General features: G+C 41.0%; 1 protein-coding gene across 2 annotated transcripts in view; it reads left to right on the forward strand.

Annotated features, from left to right (window-relative positions):
• The window catches only part of LIMS1 (LIM zinc finger domain containing 1), a 159,610-nt gene that overhangs the window by 51,850 nt on the left and 87,216 nt on the right, over positions 1 to 20,544 (forward strand). Inside the window, exon 1 of one of the 2 annotated variants that reach the window (XM_064572682.1) lies at positions 11,919 to 12,049. The exons of the other annotated variant lie outside the window; for it this stretch is intronic. The gene's annotated coding sequence lies outside the window, so the exon portion shown is untranslated. Of the gene's footprint in view, positions 1 to 11,918; positions 12,050 to 20,544 lie in introns of those variants that run through there. 2 annotated transcript variants of the gene reach the window in all.

Below are 20,544 nucleotides of genomic sequence, written 5' to 3' on the forward strand. Positions count from 1 at the left end.
AAAGACTTCAGCTACCTCCCTTTTGACCTCAGTCTGTACTTTCCAATTGATTAAGTTCTTCTTTCCAGCTTATCTCTTAACTCAGGCAAAAGATCCTGCAAGCAAAGCACCCCCTGATGGGAACTGAAACTACCCCCTCAAGCAATAAGGACTGCCGTGAGCCAGCAAGATCCTCATGACTGACCCCACGACAGTGATCGAACTGACCTTTACTTCCCACCTGCATGTACCCACCAACTTTGTCCCACATTTTCCTTACATAAACCTGGATGTATTTTTAGCACTCTGGGGACAGTCTTTAAGACATTAGTCAGCGGTCTTCCTGGTGCTGGCCTCACTGAAATAAATTCCTTTCTTGTTTCACCACCATTCCTCTCTCTGCAGCGGTGAGTGACTGAGCCTAGTCTGTTTGGGACCCCCCACACCAGGTGCTCTTGTACCCCTGCACCCTACTTACAGTCCTAGCTACTGAACCTTGGACTCCTCTCTGCCCTGTCACTTCCTCTACCAACCCCAGATTGGGTTGAGGAGGAGGAGGAGTGGTATGTTGTCATTCATGACTTAATGGGTTTGGACAAATGTTATAATGACAGGTATCCATCATTATAGTATTATACAGATTATTTTCACTGCCCTAAAAATCTTCTGTGTTCTGCCTGTTCATCCCCCTCTCCCCACCTCCCATGTCTTGCTGATGTTTATATTGAAATTTAATAATTTGTAAGTGTACTTCCACATTTGGTAGGGGATACTATTATTACTCTTGGAATATATATTATCTCTTGTACATAACATTCTCTTGGTAACAAACCTAACACCCTTGGAGTTATCTATCATGTAAAATAATTTCTCCTATTATTTTTCTCCATTAGTTTGCTTTATTGTTTATAACTTCCCATCCAAGGTTGTGAGAATGGAGGTGGGATTTTTAAACCTGGAGTAGTGTATTTTTTTTCCCCAAACATAGTCATATGCTTTTGGTGAACTAACCATTCTTCAAACAATGAAAAACAGAAGTCAGCAAGCTTGGCCTTGATGATGGGTAAAACCTGAGTCCTCCCAAAGTTAGCTTAATATACTGAATTGTTTTACGGCCCTTACGGATCACAGAGAGCCCAAATGTAGCAGGCACTGACAATTACTTCTTTGTTTAAAGCTGTGTTAGCAATCCAGATGTTTTTGGCTCTTTCCTTTCTTTTTCATCAGAAAACATTCCTCCTTGAAGTCTTCTGGGGGCCCTTTTGGTCTGATGCAGTTCTCCATACCATCTCTTCCCTGACTTTCTTATTCCTACATTTGATAATATTTTATTGTCATCAGGCTGCTGGGCTGAGTGGGTCTGGACTGGACTGAACACTGACTTTTAGAGGTGCAGCTTTAGCTACAGCTCTCCTTTCCCTATCTTCCTTTAGGCATTGTTTATTTTTTTTCTTTAAAGAATTTCATGGTTTTGTTTGTAATGACTATTCCAGAAATCAGTCCTGAGTCATCAAGGTTATTTAGTCTGTCGTCTTGTGTGCATGTGTGTGTCAGTGCAGTGGTATTCATTTTGGATATTTGGATAGCATAGGATATAGTGTCTTGATTCTGTAGCCAAAACCAAGTCAAAAGAGGTTACCAACAGGACACAAAAAACAAGACAATGCAAATAGGTACATGTGCTCTATACCTGCGTTAGGAACCAGGGGCAGCTGAGGCCAGGATTCATGTTTTCTACATTCAGTGGTAGATGAGACGTAACATGAGCAGAGGGCTTGGGAATGGGGGAGAGGCCTGGTCTTGATGTTCATGTTAGAATTACAGCAATAACAGAGGGTCATTATCCATTACTGGTTTTCCCTAATCATTTTAGCTTTTTTTTCATTTTAAGATTTATTTACTTATTTTAGAGAGAGAGAGCACGAGCAGGAGGGACAGAGGGAGACACAGAGAGAATATCAAGCAGACTCTATGGTCAGGTGGGGCTCAATCTCACGACCCCAAGATCATCACCTGAGCTGAAACCAAGAGTTGGACACCTAACGAACTGTGCCACCCAGGAGCCCCTAGCTCTGTTTTTTAATAAGGTTTTAGGATTTACATACATGAACAAGAACTATTGGGTACCAGGTTTTATTCATCCTATGAGGAGGTTGGATTAGAACTTTTGATCACAGGTCAGTCCCAATTATCATTCAGTGTAAGGTAAGGAACAAAGCTCCTGGTCTCAGGTTATAATCTAGTAGGGAGAGGTAAAATAAGTTCGCTCACTTGCTTTTCTCTTCTCTTCTCTTCTCTCTTCTCCTCTTTCTTTTTTCTTTCTTTCTTTCCTTCCTTCCTCGCTCCCTCTCTCCTTCTCTTTCTCCCTTCCTTTCTCTATTTATTTATTTATTTATATTGAGTTATAATTGATATATTAGTTTCAGATGTATAACATAATAATTCAGTATTTGTACATATTGCAAAGTGATCACAGTAAGTCTAGTTAACATGTATCTGGATTTATCTTGATATATGGCAGCATATGGTAAATGTCCTAGAGAGAGAGAGTGATCAGTACTCAAAGGACAGAGAGCGCTCCCTTTACGTAGGAAGAAAAGTGCTCTCTAACAGGGGTTTTTGACCACCCCAACTAAGGACACTCATTTCTGTTACTGCTTCACACTTCCTGACACTGTGGTTTGATCTTGAGTCGTATGTCCAAATTCCTTGAAAATGAGTTTTAACCTCTCAGAATACAATATAATTTCTCAGAATTGTCAGTACACTGAGCATATTGTTGTATAATCGGTGACCATTACTTGTCTCCCTTAAACTGTAAACTCATTAAAAGCAGTGAAACAGTCTCCTTCTTGTTCCCTGGGGCTTAGCACAGTGCCTGACATGTACTAGCAGGTGGTGCTTTTTTGTTATTCCCTTCCCTGAGAATTTCCTTTCCCTCCTCTTCTGCTTTGTGAGCACAGCCAATAGAGACTCCTTTCAGTCACTTACTCTCTAAAGCCTCTTCTGCTGCTTCTCTGTGCTACAGCTCCTTGCCAACACGGCCTCATCTATTTCTCAGAACACTGTGATGTGCTTTGTATGTATCTCACAGTCTAGGAAGCTACTCAGGGCCAGGAGCTGTGCCTTATTCATCCTTAGTGCCCTGTGTTCTCAAAAGTTGTTACATGGCAGTCATTGGGTACATATTTGTTGAAATGGTAATGAAGGGTAGTTTTCAATTTACAGGTATTGTGTTTGCAACTCACCCCTCTGTTTTAGTGCTACAAAGTGAGTAATGATAAGTTAACACTTGCATTGGCTCAAAAGTTAAATTTTACTGTTTTTACCCATTTACATTCTTTTTTTTTTAAGATTTTATTTATTTATTTGAGAGAGAGATATAGTGAGACAGAGCACGAGCAGGGAGAGGGAGAAGCAGGCTTCCTGCTGAGCAAGGAGCCCGACATGGGATTCTATCCCAGGACCCCAGGATCATGACCTGAGCCAAAGGCAGACACTTAACTGACCAAGCCACCCAGGTGCTCCTACCCATTTACATTCTAAACAAATACCAATTTCTCTGTATTATAATGCTTAACTTTTTAAGTAAGAGGAAAATGGTGCTTCATGTGTTTTTAAACTACTGTTTAGCATTTCTGGGAACTTACAATGCAGCAGTTAAAAAATGAAAAGGTTTTTTTTCTGGGAAATAAAATTATCTATTCTTCCTTCTTATCAAGTGACTGTTGAATGCACTTATGAGCTTGTACATATTTTGACACTATAGGGAAGTATATAATAAATTGCCAGTTAGTCACCAATAATTTCTAATTATGACTCAATTCATCTTCCATCTTCAGTTTTTAACAGAGCACATCCTTTGCACTTGAGTTTGTAAACCTTTTTTCGTGTATTTCTAACCATATACCCAATCCTATTTTGTCATATAGTGTCTTTAAATAGAAGCACTTTTATTCTGAAATAGCTTCACAGTATTAAAGTTAACAGTATAACTTTGGGGTATGATAAGATCTTGACCATATGGAGTGTGAAATATCTCTACTTTCCTGCACCCCCATTCACAGAGGTTCGTTTAACTAGAAGACTTAACATTTTGGTTGAACTCTCAAAAGCATCTCAGCTGTCGTATGAGAAATGTTTGTTTTAGTTCATGATATGTAAATAATTTTTTAATCCAGTTCCCAAGAAACATGATTGATGTAGGGGTATCCTTTCTTTCTTCTTCAAGAATAAATTTAATCTTAAATTTCAGGTTAGACCCTGGATTCATTATTCCCATATCACCTTTTTTGGTATGCATTCATGGGATTTTGCAGGCATTTTCATGCCAAAATTGTAGTATTTTTATAGTTCTAATTTTTATTTTTCAGCTAAAACTCACTTTGAGATGATACAGAATTTTGTAACAAAAATAGCTTGTTTGACTTTCTATGTTTATGATTTCATTTTTATCTTTGTGTAGCCTGAGATTTAGACAGAATGGTTATTATCCCATTTTGTAGTTGCTAAAGCTGAATATCAAATATTTTGACAAGATGTCACAGTAATAAATAGTACAGTTAATACTGTAACCCAGGGACTTTTACTTGTAAACAGGGCACCTTCCACCATTATATGGTGTTTTCATGCATATTGAACTTATTACTAGTCTAAAGCTGTGGTTTTCAGCTATGTTAAATGCATTTAAAATTTTTTGTTAATGTTTAATATACATACAAGAGTACACAAATCTTAAGTGCACAGGTTGATGAATTTTCACAAAGTGAACACGTTAGTTAAATTATTTTGAATGTGAATTAATATTAAAATGAATTTAACATGGAATGTGCAGGACCTCTTGATTCCAAAGAAATTTATTTATTTTTAAAGATTTATTTATTTATTTTAGAGAGAGGGAGAGAGAGAACATGAGCAGGAGGGCAGAGGGAGAGGGAGAGAGAACCTCAAGCAGACTCCATGCTCAGTGTGGAGCCCAATGTAGGGCTTCATCTCACAACCCCAAGATCAATACCTGAGTCAAAACCAAGAGTCAGACACCACCCAGGCACCCCGAAAATATTTATTTTTAAACTTCTATTACACTTTCCTCAATACTAATTTGAATTGTTTAAGTGGACTTCTAATTTCCTAGTTCATTTCTTTGAGACTGAGAATCTGCTCTCTGGCAGGCATGCACTTAGGTGTGGGGATACACTTGTGTATAAGAATCACCACTTGTAATAAACTTCCATTTGGGTTTAGACTAATAAGGAATCAGGCAACAACTTTTGGGGTCTTAGGCTTTATTTCAAGAGTACTAAGTACCAGGGCCTATGGAAGCATGAGTAGCCTGAGGGGCTTAAGTAAAAGTTTCCCAGAGGAAATGACATCTAGGCTGAGTCCCACCTGATTATGAGAATCATCCAGAGATGCCATTCTAGGCAGGAAGAGCAGAAGAGATGAGAACGTAGGATGTTAAGGTGCGGCAGATCCCCATAGTTGGCTCAGAATGTGTGAAGTGGAAAGTGGACCTTGGCAATGGAAGTGGGAGTGGGGACATCTAAATCAGGAAGGGTCTTGTATCAGATTGGGACTGCTTTTATTGTTAACTTAAGTTTCCTTGGATAACAGGAATTGACTCTGGCAAACATGAGCTAAAAGGAATTTATTGGAAAGATAGCAGGGTGGCTCAAGGGACTAAAGAAAGGCCAAACATCAGGTCTCTGAGAGGAATAAACAACTAGAGCAACTCCTGGCATCTCAGCAGAAGAACCTGTGGACTTTCTCTGTAGGGTAATACCATTAGTTGACTTATTCTACCTGTTGAGGGTTAGTCTCTACTCAAATTTCTAATTTTCAAGAAATAGAATCTGATTAGCTTAGTTCAGGTCCAGTGCCCAAACCAGGACCAGTCACCGTGGCCAGGGATAAGAACAAACACTGTCTAATCAGGTGCCTGTTCCGTGATCAGGAGAGCTAGATCTGAAACAGAGAGTGGAGGGAGGGAGGTGTGCTCCTCAAAGGCAATGTTGCAACTGTATGGAAAGGGGGTGGGTTGCAGATGGTGATCAGGGAAGAGTGGAAGTCCAGAGACCTGTTAGACAATGTTACATTAATCCAAGGGAGAAGTGATGGTGCCAGAATTAGGTACTGTCCACGGGGATAGAAAGAAGTGAATAGACTCAGATATTTAAAAGGCAGAAAAGAAAGAACTTTGCAATTGGACATTGGGAGGTTTGTGGGGGATGTTTGAGGAGTTGAGTATGAGTCCTGTGTTTCTGGCTTCGGCCACTGAGTGAATGAATGGTAGAGAAGAGCTAGTTTCAGGCAGGGAACAGGGCTTTCATTCAGTTTTGAAGTGTTTGTTCAGTTGACACACCTAAGCAGACCATGTTTAACTTAAGCACACTTGGTTACTTCTGGGATTCCAATTCTGCTATCAGGGTCCTCTCACTCTGATATAGGGACATATCGTAGGATTATCCCTTTCCTGTCATGTCCTTGGGCAACTAGAGTCTTCCTACACTATTGCCATGGAAATTTACAAGCTGCATCCTCCTCTTATGCTTCTATACTTTGGACACGTCCAGGTCTGAGTGGATATAGGGGATTGTACCTTGCTCAAACTCAAAAAGACTCCCAGAGATAGGAGCATTTAGGACCAAGTATTGCTGTTTAGGGTCCTCTTGGATATTATTGTGGTTAGACAAGGCTTGCTTTTCTATGACACTGTTTTTTGGACATAATTTCATCTGAGTTTGAAAATACTTGAAAATTGGGGACTTACTTGATTAAAAAGTTTAAATTATAATTGGAAGTTTTTAAGTTACAGTGTTTTGGATTTTTTTAAAAGATTCTCTTTATTTATTTGACAGACACAGCGAGAGAGGGAACACAAGCAAGGGGAGTGGGAGAGGGAGAAGCAGGCTTCCCGCAGAGCCGGGAGCCGGATGTGGGGCTCCATCCCAGGACTCTGGGATCATGACCTGAGCTGAAGGCAGATGCTTAACGACTGAGCCACCCAGGCACCCCTAAGTTACAGTGTTTTAATTTTAATAGTATTCAGTGTTGTGGTTCAAGTCAAACCCTGAGGGGTGGATCCTTCAGATACTTTTAATCTGCTTTTGCCACTAGGTAGCTTAATGGCCTCAGAAATCCTCTGGGTCAGTAGTTCTCAGTAGGGCTAGAACTGTTCCCTATGGAGCAACTGGGAACTTGTGGGGTATTTTTTGTTACCTCGATGGTTTGGACACAGGGCACATAGACATTGAGTTGCCTAGGGCCGGAGATGCTAGATGTCATGGACTTTGCATCCACAGGACTTTGGTGCAGGTTAAAAAGAAAAAACTTTTATAATTATCTGAGCATAGCACCTAATTCTCTTTTATTTTTTAAAATATTTTATTTATTAGAGAATGAGCGGTGGGGAGGGAGGGGGAGAGAGAGAGAGAGAAGCAGACTCCCCACTGAGTAGGGAGCCTGATTCGGGCTCGATCCCAGGACCTGGAGATCATGACCTGAGCTGAAGGCAGACACTTAACCGACTGAGCTACCCAGGCAACCCCCCCCCCCAATTCTGTTTTAGATACAATCATGGATTACCTTTACACAGTTTCAATAAACACTAAGTTTTTGAGGAATGCCATGAAATTTATAAGTTGAGTGAAAAATGAAGTTTGCTTGGGATTTTACTGTAAGCTGTACTCTCATAGGTAGTATGAATTTCTTTTTTATCCTGTTTAGAACCTCAAGCCTTTAAGAGAGCAATTAGGATATATTGAGGGGTGCCTGGGTGGTGCAGTCAGTTAAGCATCTGACTCTTGGTTTTGGCACAGGTCGTGATTTCAGGGTCGTGAGATCGAGCCCTGCATGGGGGTTCAGCGCAGAGTCTGCTTAAGACTTTCTCTCCCTCTCCCCTTCCACCCCGCTCTCTCTGTCTCTCTCTCAAATAAATAAATCTTCTAAAAATATATATTGAAAAGGTTTTTGTTTTGTGTTTTGTTTTTAAATGAGAGATGATTGGTAAACTAATGTTTTCTAAAGTGAAATAGGGCAGACACATCAGGGAAAGCATATGTCGAGGGGTGAACATGATGAACTTGCTGGGTTATAAATGTGTTTCATACAGAAGGACCTAAGAGGCATGTAGAAAGATGTAGACATTCAGTAGCACTTGATAGATTGGGTAAATCAAATTGTGTGAGATTACCCCAGATTTTTTAAAAGGCCAGAGAGGAAGAGATATCAAAGGCATTGAAAAAGTTACAAAATAGATCTGTGTCCATTGAGAGAGTATTCTGTGGAAAACATGTCTGCTGATTTCTTTTTATCTGTGTGAGACTTATAAAGGAAAAAGGAAACATGGCAATGGATCCATGAAAGAGGTTTATTCTTTTACCAATCACCCAAACTGTAGCTGGTGTTCATACGGAACTGTAGCTCCATCTGCTGGAAAGAAGCAGACCCACTGTTGCACAGTATATAAGGGAAAGTGACTCTCTGTATAGTCTTAGCGAGCCACCCAGTATTTATTAAATATTCCCTGTGTGCGAAATAACGCCTTGTCAGGCTCTAGGGTAACAGTAATAAAAATTTAGACACATTCCCTGCTCTCACCGTGCTTAGTTCTGAGAGGCTTTCTGCTTTTAAGAAAAAGACTTCAATTTAGCTAGTACATTTTTGCATTCTAAGTTCCCTTCCTAGACTTCTCTGTGGATGACTTTTAAGAAGTCATGTAACCTCTCAGCATCATTTTCCTTATCTGTAGGATAAGAACCACTGCTTCTCCTACAGGCTCAGTTTAAACTTTTATTTATTTTTTTTTTTTAAAGATTTTATTTATTTATTTGAGACAGAGAGCCTGAGAGGGAGGAGGGTCAGAGGGAGAAGTAGACTCCCTGCCGAGCAGGGAGCCCGATGCGGGACTCGATCCCGGGACTCCAGGATCATGACCTGAGCCGAAGGCAGTTGCCTAACCAACTGAGCCACCCAGGCGCCCAGTTTAAACTTTTATTAAGTGCCTTGTGTGTATGGCAGACATAGGCACAAAGGGCATAAGATAAGTAGGAGCCCAGTTCTTGCTCTCACACGGGTTAGAAAAAGAAGCTCTTACAATAGAAGTGAGAGGGCCTCACAGGAGCCCTGATGAGGAGTGCCTGATGGGAACCGGAGAACATGACTGGAGAAGGGTTGGGACAGGTTTTTTAAACACCTGATGCTTCACTTCAGTTGTACAAGGATATTAGAGTCAGCAAGGGAAAGATGGAAAGATCTTCCAGGCTGAGGGGCCAGCATAAGCAGCAGCATCGAGATGAGGGCCTGCATGGCATGTGTCACTGCTGGGTTGCATAAAGTGAGTGGCAGGGAGTGCCCAGAGATGAGGATCGGCAGGCCAGGGGATTTAGGGTTTGTTTGCTTCTTTAAGGGGCTTACCTTTGTGCTCAGTGCACTGGAGAGCCATTGTGGAGTTTAAGCAAGGTCCATAGAGAGACCCCTGGTTCTTTAGATGAGGTGCTGGTTGGGTCTCCTGGGTTTGGTTGAAGGTAGAGAACCTAGTTAAGAGGCTGCAGCCACAGACCAAGTGAGTAATCATGAGGGCTGGAACAGTGACAGGGTTAAAAATGAGAGTGATGTGGGGCAGAGGGACAAATTTGAAAATGAGTTAGGAGTTAAAATTAGCAGAAGTAGATGGCTTGAAGACAAGAAGTCAAGGGTGACCAGGCATTTCCTAGCTTGGGTGACCAGTTTGGTAATGTTGCCCTATCTGAGAGAGGGCATGTCAAAGGAAGAGCTGGCTGTGGGCCTGGCACGGAGGGGGTGACTGGTTTATTTAGTCATTTTGAGTTAGGACGTCTCTGTGAAAGCAGCCAGCAGACAATATGATGCATGACTGTGAGTACAAGAGAAAGGTCTGGCCAGTGTTGCTAACGTGGAGGAAGTAGTGGAGCCATGAGAGATGGTGAAGTCATCAGGGAGAATATGCATAATGAGACAGGCAGAGAGCCAGGGTTCAAATTAGGGAAGTTGCGACACCTAAAAGGCAGGCAGAGGAAGAGGATCCTGCAGAGGAGAAAGACAAGGGTAATGGCCTGGAGACCAAGGGTACTGATTTGAAAATTTCCAGGAGAGCATTGTTTATAAATGTCAAAAGTAAAAGATTGAAAAAGGTCTTCTGGATTTGCTCTTGCCTAGAAACATTTGTCTGAAGAGAGGAGGAGGGGGTGAGATGGTAGCTAGAAGGACTCAAGATAGACTTCTGCTGATCTAAGTGTGCGTGCCCCTTTGTCCATCACACTGCCCTGTTTCCTTCACGGTACATGGTGATCAGTAAAGAATTGGGACAAAAATGGCAGATGTTTGCCTCTTCTGGATTTTAATTGCTATAACATAGGTTACTTTCTTGAAGAAAATTCCATATGCTGGGAATCTTGCTCGGAAGACTTCCGTTCCATTTTCCTCCTCCCAGGAGTGATTGTGGCTGCTTTCCAGGGTTTCTAGTCTGTCCCTGGTGGGAATAGGGGGGGAGGCTGCTTCTCACGCACAAACAGCTTTTGTACTTGCAGCTTCCTTCTACATCCCACTCACACCCCCCAAAAGAAAGTAAGTAAATCAAGGCCAGGAAAGTCCTCTGGCTGGACTTGTACAGTGTTGAGTATTGTGTGTGAAGTCCAAACCCAGCTCTGATGGTGGGGCTTTAGAGTGAGCCATGAAGGTGGAGCCTGTGAGATGCCCCCAGGGGTGCTGGCCAGAGCCCTGAAGTTTAGAGCTCACTCTGCCTCTAGCTTGTCTTAGGTGAGCTCTTTCACCTCTCTAGGACAGCAGACTGCTTCCCTGTGGAGTAGATGGCCCTTCAGGGTGCCTCTCACTTCTGCCCTTCTACTGACAGTCACCATCTCGCAGTGCTGCCAGTTCCCAGTCTCTAGTGTTGGCATAACAAGCAAAGGTGAGGAGTTGTCTTCTTGTTTTTAAAGATTCACCTATAACTGAGAAATGCTATTATCATTCTAGAAATGACTGCGTTATAATAAAGAAATTGCTTAAGGAACTTCCTTGTAGTATTCTCAATGAGTCAAGGCAAGGAAGTCATCATTTATGGAAGCGGGAGATTGTAATTAGTGTTCCTGAGTTCCTCCATTTCAACCAAAGATCCCTTTATTATTCTTCAATGGAAACTTGGCACCCAGGAGTCGTGGGAGGTGACTCAGTCGGGTGTGTGAAGCCTCATTAGCATTGGCCCTGCTCCTTCTCTGCACTGTATTTGTCAAGGATATCTGGGGCAGAAGGAGGTGTTTCCCCTGCTCAGTCTGCTGGAGTTTGGCCTGCCTGTCTCTAAACTTGGGCTGAGCCACTAGGAAGAGAAAATAAAGACTAGCCGCTCAACACTGAAGTGGTAAAGCATTAGAGAAGTAAAAGAAGCTCTAATAATTCAAACATGTAGATACTGTTAAGATCCAAAAGGGTGGAGGCTATCTTTTTATGAAAGCGCCACCTCTTTCTATGCTATTGATTATTGGTTTTTTTCCTAAATATTTTCTGCACATTACAAATGCTTTCAATAAGTTTATGGATGAATTTCTTAACTTAGTAAGGTACATAAAACAATAGGATATGAGTTTTGACATTTAGGGGTGTTGCCTTATTGCTTCAGAACTTTGGGTTATCGTGTAACATGCCATGTCACATGATTTGACTGAATGCAGGGGGAAAAAAAAAAGCCCTCAACTTGGTTTCATTGGCTTAAATATAGCTCAAGGCAACAGACACAAAGTTAAGATGAGGAAGTACTATACAGTATAGGAAACAGGAGCTTTTAAAGATAATTCACTTGTCTGGAACTGGTTGCCCAGGCCCTGATAAATGAGTGAAAACAAGAGCACAATTACCAGAAACGAGATGCTTTATTCTTGAGGTGAGAGCAAGGGAGTCTGGAGGCACATCAGGTAAAGTGCTTGGAATATCAACTTGCTTTTGCAGAGGTGGGGCTGTGTGTACAAAGTGATTAAGACAGAGGAGTGGAGGTTGGAGAGAAGACATTCATCGAAAAGATACTCGTCTAAACTTGCATATCCAGTAACAGGAACAGTCTTGGGTAAGTTGTAGTAGCTTTTAGCCATACTAATTAAATTTTTCTTTTTGCCGCTACAAAGTGTAATGGTTGTGGTTCTTACTTCCTGCCAGTGCATATTTAATTACTGAGTATATGTAAAAGCAACTTTATGTTTTATTGGTTTCAGAGAGGGTGAGGAAGGGAGACTTATATTTGCAGAGAAAACATTAACAACCTTTTTTTTTTTTAATTGTTATTTATTTATTTGACAGAGAGAGACACAGCGAGAGAGGGAACACAAGCAGGGGGAGTAGGAGAGGGAGAAGCAGGCTTCCTGCTGAACATTAACAACCTTGATAGTGTTTAGTGCCATATAGTTTATGGTCCTGCAGAGACATAGAGTATTTTTATAGTAATGCTTCCTATCATTTTATTACATTAAATATTTTTAACCAAAATTCTGTGTAGGGTCTTAAACAAACAATCATATACTGTTTAACATTATGGTTAGTGAATATGTGTCTTGCCATGTGTGGAAAAAGCAGCTATAACTATTTGAGTTACTTATTCATTAACCTGTGTAAGTCTGTGTAAAACTAGCAGGCCGGGGCACCTGGGTGGCTCAGTCGGTTAAGCGTCTGCCTTCGGCTCAGGTCATGATCCCAGAGTCCTGGAATCAAGTCCGGAGTCAGGCTCCCTGCTCAGCGGGGGAGTCTGCTTCTCGCTCTCCCTCGGGCCTCTCCTTGCTTGTGTGCTCTCTCTCTCTCACTCTCCCTCTCTCACCTAAATAAATAAAAATCTTTTTTAAAAATCATGTAAAAAAACTAGCAGGCCATTTTAAAAGCAACCTTAATGCACCAAATCTACATTTGTAAAACATTTATTGAGAGATGATTATTCATCCTAAAAGGATCTTGTGCCTTACACATGATCTGCCTTACACAGTGAACTTCCTTAGAGATTTAAAGGTATTTATGAAAACATTTATTTCTCAGTCAATCTCCAGGAGCATTGTAATCTTGAGAGGAACATAGCTGTGATAGAGAATGGGGTGATGTATAAGGGACTTTCTTATTTTATATAGGTTATATATTTGTAGATATGTTTTTTATATATAAACACACAGTCGTGAAATATGGAATAGTTATAGCATTAGGAAAACAATTATTTTTTTCAAGGATAAGGAAGAAAAAGTTAAAAAGAGGATGATCACTTTGCTTTGGTCTTGCAAATTAATAGAAAGGGTACATACTTTAGTTTGCAACAACAAGGTACTGTTGCATGGCTTATAAAATAAAAACATGAATAAGAAACTTTGGATAAACGTACACCCAGTAGTGTTAAAAAAAATTACATACAAATAACCAGGCATAATCAGATCAGCATGAGTGCTGTCAAATTTGGGGGGATAACCAAAAGGAGAAGTGACCTGTAATTCTCAGGGACAGCACCATTTAGTTGATTATTAAATTGGGCTTTGAAGAATGAGTAAATTTCAACATTTAAAAAATGATGGGAAAGGGGCACCTGGGTGGCTCAGTCATTAAGCGTCTGCCTTCAGCTCAGGTCATGGTCCCAGGGTCCTGGGATCGAGCCCCGCATCGGGCTCCCTGCTCCACGGGAAGTCTGCTTCTCCCTCTCCCGCTCCCCTTGCTTGTGTTTCCTCTCTCGCTGTGTCTCTCTCTGTCAAATAAATAAAATCTTAAAAAAAAAAAAAAAAAAAAAAAGATGGGAAAGGGTGTTCTTCTAGCCAGAGTTGGTGACATCTTGAGCAAAGGTTTGTAGGTCAGTTTTACTTCTCTGTTCAGAATTTTCCATTGCCTTCCCATCTCACCTAGAATGGAGCCTGGAGTCCTTATTCTGGTTTGCAAGAGCATACTTGATGTGCGCCCTGCCCTTGGTTCCTCTTTCTTTCAGATACCATGTCTTTCCTGCCCTTTTCCGCTAGATTCTAAGATCCATGAAGCAGGGACTTTGTCTTTCATGTTCCCTCCTGTATCCCCCATGCCTAGAACTCTAAATGCTCAGTAAACAAGTATAGAATGAATCCAAGAAATTCAGAGGCATCTAATGTGCTAGGACATAAGATGTGTTTGTGGGGGGCACCTGGGTGGCTCAGTCGTTAAGCGTCCGCCTTCAGCTTGGGTCATGATCCCAGGGTCCTGGGATTGAGCCCCACATCGGGCTCCCTGCTCCATGGGAAGCCTGCTTCTCCTTCTCCCACTCCCGCTGCTTGTGTTCCCTCTCTCGCTGTGTCTCTGTCAAATAAATAAAATCTTTAAAAAAAGATGTATTTGTGGGATAACAGTGATAGGGAGTGCACATGGAGTACTGGTCTTGAATGCATTATAAAGTTTTGGGGTGATTTTGCAGGGAAGGGATATGGTAACATTGCAGTGTGGAGGATGGACTTGGAGAATCAGAGAGTGGAGATTGTAACACCATATGAAAGGTTGTATGGACAGTTCCTTCACATAGTTGACATTTGACTCATTTGCTCCATGCTAAGCACTGTGTTCAGTTCTGGGGATACAAAGATGACTGAGAAATAGTTCCAGTTGGTAGGAGCAGATGTGTGAACAGCCTGCAGTAGAGGTATCAATGAAGTGATGTGATGGGCACTTGAACCAGGGCTTTACCATGGGTAGCAAGGAATATTAAGTCTCATTAACGGTTTCTTGATGTCAGCAGCTGCAGGAGTTCCCAGAGGGAAAAAAGAAGCTGTTAAGGGAACTCCAAAAAGTGTCTTTAGTCTTATATATATTTTTTCAATGCAGAGACATTACCATGATTTTGAATTACATCTTGCCTAGAAGTTCTTATCAATACATTGATTGGCCCATTCATTCGCTAGAAGAAAGATGCATATAGGAACAGTGCCTCTATAACTGCCTCTACCCAGTGTCTATAGTAGGTCAGATTTTAGCTCCATGGGAGTGCATCACTTTGGGGCATAGTTTACCAGTCCACAGAATGGAGATGATGTCCTACAGAGTGGCTAATTGAATTAAATGAGGTGATGTATAAGAAAGTATTTTATATACCAAACTTTGCTACAGGTATATGGTGGTATTGTTGGGGGTGAGGATGGGTACTCTCCCACCCCAGATGAGTGTTTGGGATAGGATATATAGAACATGGGAAAATTGAAAAATGAGTTTTACCAAATATGCTGGGCTGAGGGGAAAGAAGAGGCAGATATTCTCTTAGTAATGTATTTATGGGCCTTAAAAACTATGCAAAAGGAAGTTTGCAGCCTGAGGAACTATTTGGACACCTAGTTCTTTGTGTTCAGCCGTTCATGATCTTTCTTGTCACTAATTTGACAGTTTCAGACCTGTAAGAAGAAACTGCCTTTCTCATTCATGTATTTATTCACTGAGTCTGCTTATCCTTCAAACACTTTGGTATAGTTGAAAGACTGGGTTTTAGAGCTACCAGACATGGGTTCAGATCTCCCTTCTGCCACTTGTATGATTCTTTTTTTTTTTTTTTTTTTTAAGATTTTATTTATGTATTTGACAGGGCACAAGCAGGGGGAGCGGCAGGGAGAGGAAGAGGGAGAAGCAGGCCCCCTGCAGAGCAAGGAGCCTGATATGGGTCTTGATCCCAGGACCCCAGGATCATGACCTGAGCCAAAGGCAAATGCCTAACCAACTGAGCCACCCAGGCACCCCCACTTGTATGATTCCTAATAAATTATAAAATATCTGAGTCATAAGATTCCTCATCTGTAAATGGCAGTAATTCCTAATCTGTAGGTAGTGATGATTAATTGACATGTACAAGGATCCTAGCTTGATATTTGGTGGGATTTAGGTGGTCAAGAAACGTTCCTTCCTCTCTTCTTTTTTTTTTGTAGTAAAATACGTATACCATAGAATGTGCCGTTTTAACCATTTTTAAGTGTAAAAATCAGTGGCATTAATTACATTCATGATGTACAACTATCACCACTATCTATTTTATTTATTTTTTATTTTTATTTTTTTTAAGATTTTATTTATTTATTTGACAGACAGAGACACAGCCAGAGAGGGAACACAAGCAGGGGGAGTGGGAGAGGGAGAAGCAGGCTTCTCACAGAGCAGGGAGCCCGATGTGGGGCTCAATCCCAGGACCCTGGGATCATGATCTGAGCCGAAGGCAGACGCTTAACGACTGAGCCACCCAGGCGCCCCTACCACTATCTATTTTAAAAACTTTTTATCATCCCAATCAGATACTCCATATCCCATTAAGCATTAACTCCCCATTCTTTCCTCCTAGGCCATGATAACTTTTAATACACTTTCTGTCTTTATGAATTTGCCTCCTGTATAATTATATAAGTGGACTTATATAACATAAGACCTTCTGTGTCTGGCTTCTTTCACTTAGGATAATGTTTTTAAGGTTCATCCATATTGCAGCACGTGCCAGAACTTCTTTCCTTTTTATGGACGAATATTATTGCATTCTATGAGTATACCACATTTTGTTTATCCATTCATCTGTGGAAGGATACTTGGGTTGTTCCCACCTTTCAGCTATTATGAGTAATGCTGTTGTGAACACGAGAGTACAGGTAGATGTTTGAATCCCAGTTTTCAGTTCTTTGGGGTATATGCCCAGAATTGGAATTGCTGAGCCATATGGTAATTCTATGTTTAACTTTTTGAGGGACCACCAAACTGTTTCCCCTCTTTGTTTTTTATTTTACTCTGCATCATTTATACATGTCTCCTTTAAGATCCAGAACTACTAGAGCTCAAGGTTGAAAGAAACCAAATTCTATTGAGTATTCGACGATCTTCATTATTTTTCTCTCTTTCTAAACAAATGTGAACCTCTTCAAACTCTCCTGTTGCCTACCACTGCAGAGATTTTCTTCTCTCTCTTTTGTTCTTTTCTTTCTTCAATCTGCTCCCCTTCTCTTATGTTTTCTTTCCCTCTCCCCCTCTGATTCTGTCACCATCCCCCATTTTTCTAAAGGGAGGAAATCTGTCATGAGCTGGTCCTTCTTCTCCATCCCCCAGCCTCACTCGGACCTGGAGTTATTGTCCTCCTTACAGAAAGTGTCCTAGAGGTGAGATGCGATCAAGAGGCTAGATCACATTGATGCATAATAAACTTCTTTAAACCAGACTTTCAGAAGGATTGGCATTTATAATAAATAATGGCAAGTATTTGGGGAAAGTTGGGGAAAAAATAAGAAAATAGCATCATCCAAGAGAGGAATCATTTTCGGGGTTGCCAGCTCAGCACACTCTTAGCAACAGCTTGAAGGAAATCATAAAAGAAATTTTCACAGACGAATCAGCCAGAAATAAACCCCAGACTGCCAAATCAGATGTGATTTCGTAGTCAAAGAAAGTGCTTTACATACCCTGTAATCCTGATTGGCCTGGTCAGTAATTGGAAATCAGTATTCAGTTTGACTTTATTTATATCTCAGACCGTTATAAAGGTCTTCATTCATTGCGTATCTGATGAGACACTAGTGGGGAAAAAGGATGTATCCATGCATCTTAGGAGAATGGAGTGTACACACATGAAGTAGCTAAAGTTAGAACTAAGCTACATTTAAATTTAGTCATTAGTAATGAGCTATTGATAATGGTCCTAAGGAGAAAATGAGCCGCAGCCAGAATTTTGACCTTAATTTTAATGATTTATTAACACATGGACCAGTAGAGAGGTGAAGGGAAGAATATGGCAGGTAAATGGACGATGGGAATAGATAATGCAGCTGTGGGGAAGGGAATAGATTTTGCCTAGAAGGCACCCCACAGCAGGGTGATTCTACGGAAGTAATTAGAGTGGAAAGGAAGGAAAAAAGAGAATTGTGATCCAGACTTTCCATGACTAACCCCAAGATGACTACATCAGCAACTCAACATGTCCACAGGGTTTCTAAGACCCTCAAAGAAAGGGAAGTAACATTTACTGAGAATACACTTTGTGCTGGTAAATGCTAAATGCTTTCCTTCTGTTAGTGCTTGAGCCCGTGAGGGGGTTTTATTATGCCCAAATTTATAGATGAAGAATCTATCCTGCAGGTGAGGAAATTTACCTTGGCTAATAAGAGATGGAGTCTAGGCTGCCACTCCCCCTTGTTTTCTGGGCTACATTTCTTTATTCCGTAACAAAGCTTATTATATTATCTAAATTGGTGTTATCCAGGGCGCCTGGGTGGCTCAGTTGGTTAAGTGACTGCCTTCGGCTCAGGTCATGATCCTGGAGTCCCAGGATCGAGTCCCACATCGGGCTCCCTGCTCGGCAGGAAGTCTGCTTCTCCCTCTGACCCTCCTCCCTCTCATGCTCTCTCTCTCTCATTCTCTCTCTCAAATAAATAAATAAAATCTTTTAAATAAATAAATAAATAAATAAATAAATAAATAAATAAATAAATAAATTGGTGTTATCCAGTAAACACATAACATGAGCCACATCACGTGTATAGTTTAAAATTTTCTGGTAGCCATGTACAAAAAGAAACAGGTGAAATTAATTTTTTTAAAAGATCTTATTTGTTTAAGAGAGAGAGCACGAGCATGCACGAGCAGTGGGGAGGGGCAGAGGGAGAGGGAGAAGCAGACTCCCCACTGGGCAGGGAGCCTGACTTGAGGCTTGATTCCAGGACCCTGGGATCTTGACCTGAGCTGAAGGCAGAAGACGTTTAACCGACTGAGCCACCCAGGCGCCCAGGTGAAAAATTAATTTTCATAATATACTTTATTTAACTCCATACACCAAGCAGTTGTCATGTCCAAACTGTATACATATCGCGTAATATATTAAAACTATTGAGATATTTTACATTTTTGTGAGCTAAGTCTTTGAAATCCCAAGTCCATTTTATACTTATAGCACATCTCGATTTCTGCGAGTCACATTTTAAGTTGCTGCATGTGGGTAGTGGCTACCCAGTTAGTGTGGGTCCAAGAAAGGTATTGAGACTCATCCTAAAAAATCAAGGGTGGAGGCTTTGCCTTGAAGTCATTGGGAGGAAATAAGATGGGGCAAGAGAGCAGCTTCTCTTAAGATAGAAAACTATAGAAGAAAAGTACCATACATGAAAGGCAGGACTGCTCTTTAAAAGCAAATAAAAACATAGAGTATAACATTCAGAGTTGTCGAGTCATCGTGTTGTATGCCTAATGTAAACTAATGTAAACACTGTGTGTCAACTATGCTTAAATGAAAAATTAAATTAAAATTAAGAAAGTAAACGGGGCGCCTGGGTGGTTCAGTTGGTTAAGCATCTGCCTTTGGCTCAGGGTCCTGGGATCGAGTCCCACATTGGGCTCCCTGCTCAGCCGGGAATCTGCTTCTCTCTCTCCCTCTGTCGCTCCCCCTGCATGTGTGCTCTCTCTCTTTCTGTCAAATAAAATCTTTTCTAAAAATTAAAAAGTAAAAAATAAAATTAAATTAAGAAAGTAAAGATGTGGGGCACCTGGCTGGCTCAGTTGGTGGAGCATGTGACTCTTGATCTCTGGGTTGTAAGTTCAAGCCCCACAAAGGATAGAGAGATTACATAAAAATAAAATCTTAAAAAAAAAAAAGTCATTACTGTATCGTGTAAGGCGTATTACTGACCAAAGGGCCATTTATGGAGAGCGGTAAAGTCATACCAACCTTTATCACTACCACCAGTAACGACCACAGGAAAGCTACGGCATTAAGTGCTAGATGCTGAACCATATTTAGTCAGGGGAATAACATGTCTTGGCAAATCTACTAACCATTAAGAATGGAACCACAGCTTTTTTTTTTTTTTATGTTATGTTAATCACCATACATTACATCATTCGTTTTTGATGTATTGTTCCATGATGCATTGTGTATAACACCCAGCGCTCCATTCAATATGTGCCCTCTTTAATACCCATCACCAGGCTAACCCATCCCCCCAACCCCCTCCCCTCTAGAACCCTCAGTTTGTTTCTCAGAGTCCATAGTCTCTCATGGTTCATCTCCCCATCCGATTTCCCCCACTTCATTCTTCCCCTCCTGCTATCTTCTTCTTCTTTTTAACATATAATGTATTATTTGTTTCAGAGGTACAGGGGAACCACAGCTTTTAATGTATATATGCATGGTATTGACAGAAGACTCAGTTCTTCCAAAAGCCTAATGCCTTTTTCAGATGGAAGCTATAATGTCTGCTTGAGGAAATAACCATGAACAAACTACCTCATATGGGAATTTCCACAGACTTCAGCTCTATCCAGAGCAAGATAAAGGACAGTTGCAGGCTTCTATTGCAGCAGAACAGGAATTATTTTAAAATGTTCTTGGAATTTCCCCTCCATCCTCTTCCTATGATTGTGCAGCCTACTTTGTTGTCTTTGTCCCACTTAACTTCTGTCACTTCTGTCTTTCAGTCTTTTCTCACTATGCTTTTTTCTTTTCTTCTTTTTTTTTCTTTTTGTTTTGTTTTGTTTTGGTAGTAAGCTGTGTATAGGGTCCTGTTCTCTGCTCTCTTACCTGTGGGACTTTAATTCCATTCCTACACCCGAAAAATGAAAAGGATGAATTAGAATCCTTCACAA

Source organism: Mirounga angustirostris, unplaced genomic scaffold (genome assembly GCF_029215605.1).
Source record: "Mirounga angustirostris isolate CCGP_5_RB_7025 unplaced genomic scaffold, mMirAng1.0.hap1 SCAF_10, whole genome shotgun sequence".
In the NCBI taxonomy this organism is placed as follows: Eukaryota; Metazoa; Chordata; class Mammalia; order Carnivora; family Phocidae; genus Mirounga; species Mirounga angustirostris.